The sequence below is a fragment of the Eumetopias jubatus genome, unplaced genomic scaffold (assembly GCF_037043125.1).
Source record: "Eumetopias jubatus isolate StellerSeaLion01/CBP00866 unplaced genomic scaffold, mEumJub1_p1.0 scaffold_3, whole genome shotgun sequence".
Lineage (NCBI taxonomy): Eukaryota > Metazoa > Chordata > Mammalia > Carnivora > Otariidae > Eumetopias > Eumetopias jubatus.
The window spans coordinates 184,049,499-184,056,031 of record NW_028274809.1 but is presented as its reverse complement, the minus strand read 5'-3'; the positions used below and the strand labels follow the sequence as shown (position 1 = coordinate 184,056,031).

Below are 6,533 nucleotides of genomic sequence, written 5' to 3'. Positions count from 1 at the left end.
TGTCAGCATCAATTAGAAAAGACACCAAGGAACCATACATTTGTCAATTATTTTATCAATGGAACAAGAATAGAAGCATCCTTTGCAAGTGCTCAACAATCATTATTTCATGCAACTAAAATGAGTACATTCTACTTTTTTTCTAGAAAATAAAACACAATAGTTTTACAATTCACTTAATGGCAACTGGTAATCATCAAATTAGCAATGGTTATCTTCAAACGTTATTACACTAGCTGTACTGTCATTTCTCAAGGATGATTAGATACCTAGAGTTACAGGCATTTCCCACATAAGATGCCTCATACAAATCAGACTTGGTTTATCACCAGCATTGATAAAACCAGACCTAGGGAAGAACTAGGTCTGGGGACACATGCATGGTTAATATAGCAAATGTTTAGCCTACCCCGATTATTACAAAATCAGGACAGCAAGAATATTCATGGAGTACATTCTACTTTTTAAAAAATCCACAATATAGTCAACTGACATGTGTACCCAAGGCAGTTATCTTCAAAGTGCTCATGGCAACCCTGCTGCTAAGCTTATTGATCTCCTTTAATGAGTTACCTGCTTTGTTGATATCTGCACTCTTCAATTCCAAAGTCAACCACACATTTCCTCAATAGTCCACCTCTCCATTTCCATTTATTTGCGGACTGTCCACAGAGACAATCCACTAAAAAGAGGACAACACTCACCTTGGAACCAGAATGCTTGGGTCCAAGCTTTAACTTGTAATTTAATCAACTGTGCACAAAATCTGATTTTCCTCGTCTCTGTTTCTGTGTGAATTATCTTACACTCCTTCCTCATCTTTTCCAAACAAGCAGGTGGTAAAAGTAGTACCATTAGGAAAAGCTTTGGAAACCCAAAAACAGCCACTGTCCTTGCTCAGTGGAAAGTTTAAGAGACAGTGATCTGTTCTCAGTAGCTTTATGACGTGAACTATGAGGATCTGCCTCCCAGAAGCCACTATTAATTTATTACAAGTGCCTTTGCAAAATATTAGACACACTCAACTTCAGATCTGAACCTAAAGACATGTTCTATCCAGCTGGATCCTCAAAATTATCCTGGAAGATAAGGAGGCAAGGGACCATTCTTCCCATTTTGCAAATGAGGAAAGGGAGGCTTGAGTCTTAGCAAACTGACCAAGATCACACAGCCAGAAAAGGGCCAAACTCGAACTTGATTTTTCAACTTTTCTAATTCCTAGTTGTTCACCTTGCAACACCTTTAACAGGAAGGAACAAGGCAGTGCACAAATCCTTTTTCAGTGCAGGAAAGACAATTTAATAACCCAAGAGATTTAATGTACCTTCAGAAAGATTCACTTCTCCCTTACTTACACTGAAAGAGTCAGGTTGATTCTACATTCTCATAAATTGATTTAAAACAATCAGGAGAAGGCTCATTAAGCTTCACCTACACAACAAAATAAAATACTTGGCATTCATGCGTAACTTCACATTTTATAGATACTGACAAGGAGCTATCAAGAATTTATTTCATAGATGGCTATTAGAATTATTTCACAACACAGAACACCCAGACAGGCTTACTTTTTATTGGAAAGAGAGGTTTTAAAGGTCAACTTAACAATACCACTATGTGAGAGCTCCCAGCCTCAGTCTGGTGGGACACATTCCTGAAGTCTTGCACATTTAATTTACAATGAGCTTCAGTAAATTGTACTCTTTAGTTGTCTCACGTGATAGAGGTCACGCACACATGCTGCAGTTTAGCTGCAGACAGACACTATACGGTGCATTCTAGTCATTTCCAGCTCAAGACACAGAAAACTCCCAACTCCTACGGTAATTAGATGTTGACAATCTCTTTGACTCGGTGAAATGAAATGCTATCGAGCCCAGTTTAAATTCTTCTTAAGTTTTCAGGGAGGGTGAGTGATTCCAGAGCAGCTTTTGCAGGTATACGTCTGCATGAATAAGACACTAGATGGCCTAACCACAACCATGATGTCAGATTTGAGACAAGAGGATTTTGTACTTTGCAAAGTAGCATGGACCAAGAGAGCCACGCACACAAGCTCTTCACACATGTCTCACCAGATCGTGGCTTGGCTGCACTAGCTACTTTTTATGAGTGTTCAGTTCATCAATAAATGGAACAGAAGATCCGAGCCTACCTTTTTAATTATAAAATCCTTCTTCTCTCTCCTCCACAATCAGACTTCTACTCATTTCAGCACTGAAAAAGAATGTCATCATCACAATTCCTAGTAGCTTGCTTCTGTTTCCGCCTCAGTAGATACCCTGTAGATGGGAAGTCGCGTAACAGCTTTGCATCCCATCAAGTTGCCTTCACCCGGAAACAGCTGCAAAGCTTATCTAATTAAGCCCCAGCGCCAAACTGTGAGCTTGTGCATCAATCATTAATATTGTATTTTGGATCACTTTAAATTCTGACTGAGGGTACGTGGCTCCCCACACACTGGTCGCTGAAGGAGAGTTTTCAAATAATCTTTAAGTGGCACTGAAAAAATAAAACAAGCCGCCTGCTGTTTGACGAGAACTCTACTACCCTGCTGCACCCTGATTAGCTGTTAATACTAATTGAGAGATGAATATTGCTTATTCCAAAATGCTAAAGATTTTTTCTTATTATTATGAAAAGGAAAAGGCAGTTCTTCTTGCCTCAGAAACATGGCTCCTTGCCCAAATTTTAAACAGCGCCAAAAGAATGGTGTTTCTGTGTCTCTCGTCTACAGTGTGTGGAGTCATTATACTGAATCACTCCTTTACTCTGTGGGGCCATCCACAAGTTAGTGAACTGTGATCTCCACGTGGGATTTGCACATTCATACCCTACATCTGGAACATGGAAATGGTCTTCGCAGAGATCTGATAGCCCAGAAATATTTATGTAAATCTCTGTCCTGCTAAGGCACACGTTGATGCACTTGGGTTCAAGCTCATAAACCAAGAGGAACAGTTTCCTACAATTGCTATCCTAATAGACTAAAGCCAACAGGCTAAGCCAAATGGGACAATTTAGACAAAGAGAGACTGGCAAAACCAAATGAATGTCTGCTTCCTTCTAGCATTCTAGGAAAAATACCAAGCAGCTGTGCCAAAGCATACTGCTCTTCTTTGTTAGGAAAAACACTCTGACCCACTTGAAATCAGGGGATGCAGTCAGCACCAGGTTCAGTAAATCTGTATGTAAGACAGACTTCCTAACGAGGCACGCTTGACTGCAGAAACACAACACACACCTAGCTCAGCACAAACACAGCTTAAAAATCATAAGGACATAGAACAAAGCATGGGAACCATGAGGTTCTCATTCCTATAAGCCGAGATGCCTGGGCCTTTGCCAGGGTACTGCCTGGCACTCGGCCACATCATCTTCAGAGTGATGGGAAGTCTTGGAGAATACAAATAAGAGAAAGAGGATGATTCAAGAGTAGCAAAAATATAAGGAAAAGACAGAGGCTTAGGATGGCATAGTGCAGAAAAGAGAAGACTGAAAGACATCAACAGTCTGAAAGCCGATATGAAAGACCCTAGTGATGATTAGAGGCATCCCCTGAGTCTAATTAACACAGATAGGGCATCGGGATTAGGACTGTCAATTTAGCTAAGCTAAAACTACATTTCCCAGAATTCCTGTGTGTGTGTGTGTGTGTGTGTGTGTGTGTGTGTGTGTGTGTGTGTGTGTGTGTGTAATTCTGTGGGGAGAGTAAGAGTCATTCTGCAGGTGATTTGGAAGATGGTAGTGACGTAGAATCCATATTGCTTTGAAGGCTTTGAAGATCAGAGCTGGGCTGGAAGCATTATTGATCTGCCTGCTTACCTCGCTGGCCTACAGCAACTCTAGCTCCTGCTGACTGGGGAGTCACCTTCAACTTCTGTGACTCTGTGGTCAGGAGAGTGTTTAGCTTGTTGACAAAGGGTGCCAGCTGCTCCTGGTCGACACCCCCATCATCAAAGTTGGAGGTTAGAAGGCTATGAGAGACCAACACAGATTCCAGTCCATCCTCCTGGATCCCAGCTAGTACCCGTGGCTCCCAGCTCATCCTTGCCTTCCCCACTTAACATCCATCTTCCCTCCCAGCCCCTAATCCTACCCACACTCCTATCAGTGGGGTTAGTGACCACACTCAGAAAGAAGAGTAATTTTCTTTGGCTTGTAGTGGTTTAACTACAACATTTTAGGTAGCTCTCTGTGCAGCTCTGTAGGGATTGGGGCTTGGAAATTCATGCTCAGGGCTTCGTGAGTAATAAACGGTCTCTGATCCAGAGACCTCATGTTTGCTTCCTGTTGGTATATTTATAATTGTGGCAGGCTGACCTGTTAACTTGTAAAGAAGGGTGAAATCTCACACTCTTCTCAGTTTCAAACAACATTTCCTACATAGATTCCCATAATTTCCACATCTTTAACCCCTTCTTTGATAATGAGACATACTCCAGCAGAGAAATTACCCCCTCCTTGATTCCTCTACTTTCTAAGTAAGGCAGAACAAGAATGTGCCAAATTCTCTGCTTTTACTAGAATGCATTTCCCAGAGGTGTCTGGAAAATGGAAGACTGCCATTTGTGTTTTGCTTTTCCTCTGTGCCATTTCTACAATCCACATGAGAAAAGAACCCCCTGTATCTTTCTTCCAGAAAGGTCTTCCACAGTGCCCTACCAGCATAACATCACTCCTCACTAACTGTTCTGCGACAATGCAAAGTGCATCTCAGGTGAGCATGGATGGATTCTGAAACCAGTCTTGTCACCTACCATCTCGGTAACTTGGACAAGCTGTGTGACATTTCTGGACCCCATTTTTCTCATATACAAATCTGAGGAACGCCTGTGTGGCTTAGTCGGTTGAGCATCCATCTCTTGGTTTTGGCTCAGCTCATGATCTTGGGGTTGTGAGATCAAGCCCCGCATTGGGCTCTGTACTCAGCAGGGAGTCTGCTCCAGGATTCTCTCTCTCCCTCTGCCCCTCCCCCTGCTTGCTTGCTCTCTCTCTCTAAAATAAATAATCTTTTTTTAAAAAAGAAAATTTGAGATAATGTTTGTTCTGCCTACTTACAGGGTGTGAGCATCCAATGAAATGATGTATGTGCAAATGGGGCCATAAATGTAAAGGGCTACAGGAACTTACTCAAGTTACTGTAAAAAGAATCTTGCTTTAGTTAAGCTATATATGTGGAGTCTCTGCTCAATTATCATTGGTATACTTTGGCCCATATGCTGGTGATGGGCTTCTATGCTGGGACAGTCCCTGCCCTTTTGCCTCCCCATTTTCAAGAGTCCACCATTTCCCTACCAAATCCTCTAGTTTCCCCCCACTACAGGACAGAACCTAACTTTGAATCTTAACTATCATGCCCAGGGCCTTCAGACCCTAGTAGTTCTTGTTAGTTGAACACTGGATCTTGGATCCCAAATGTCCATCTCGGGTCAGCATTAGAGGTAATATCCTTTCTCACTTTCCATCTATATCAGTTACACTAATGGCCTTAATTCTTTGCCTGTCCCTATATCCTTACCTTTTAGTAGGCAGGGTATAATTTCCCAACTCTGGACTTAGTATGCGATTCATTTTGGTTAATGGGATGTTAGCCAGTGTAGCACAGAGTCTTGAACATTTCTGAACCCCAATGAAAAGCACTCGCATGTTGGTGCTTGCTTGCCCTCCATCACTTGCTACCAGTATGAGAATGTAATCAGGCTAGCCTGCTGGAAGACAAGAGACATACGGAGCAGGGCTAAGTTGCTCCAGTGATCACAGCAAAGGGTGTCCTAGAACAGCTGACAGTCAACCAACTTGCAGATATACAAGCCCACCCAAGAACCTACATGCTTAAGTAATAAACACATTATTTTAAGCCATGAGTTTTGGGCTGATGGTTGTGTATCATTACCAGGGCAATAAATAACTGACTCAGAAACTGTTAGACAGGTGCATAGGTATTGCTATAACCCAAGCCCAAAGTATGTGGCATTGGTTTGTGACTATTTGGTAAGTAGAGCCTAGAAAAATGGAAATAAAACTGCTGTAGAAACCTAGAAAAAGTGGTAAGAAAACTATTTTAGGAGGATGGGAAGTTGGGTGACTCATGTTATCCTAGTGGCAAACCGTGTAATGTAAGACAGATAATGCTCCTGATGAAATTCTAGACTTGAGCAAAGAAAGTTGAAGGCTGAATACTAACAGTGTCAGCCGTTTCTAACTAGCTGTATATAATGAAGAATTACAAGGAAGAGGTGAACTCAGAAAATAACTGAACAACTTGGGAGATGAACTCACACTATAGATGTGCCACAACCTGCTAGTTTGGAAAATAAAACTGATTTTCATCTCCAACCTTTCAAGACAGAAAAGATTCTCAAATTAAGACATGACCATGGGTAAAGACCAAATTAAGGGTGTGTCTGTGAGACCTTTTGTTGAGATTTCTTGGATAATTAAAGTGGTGCCTTGCAGACCCACAAAGCTCAACAAATGGGCTTTCAAGATTCTTTTTTTCTTTTTTGGGGGGGTTGGGTAGGGCCACAGGC

General features: G+C 41.8%; 1 non-coding gene across 1 annotated transcript; it reads right to left on the bottom strand.

The window, feature by feature from the left end:
• Positions 1 to 320: 320 nt before the first annotated feature.
• On the bottom strand, positions 321 to 449 carry LOC114215894 (small nucleolar RNA SNORA72). Its single transcript, XR_003610650.1, has one exon. It is a non-coding gene; the product is annotated as a small nucleolar RNA SNORA72 (small nucleolar RNA).
• Between the last annotated feature and the right edge of the window lie 6,084 nt (positions 450 to 6,533).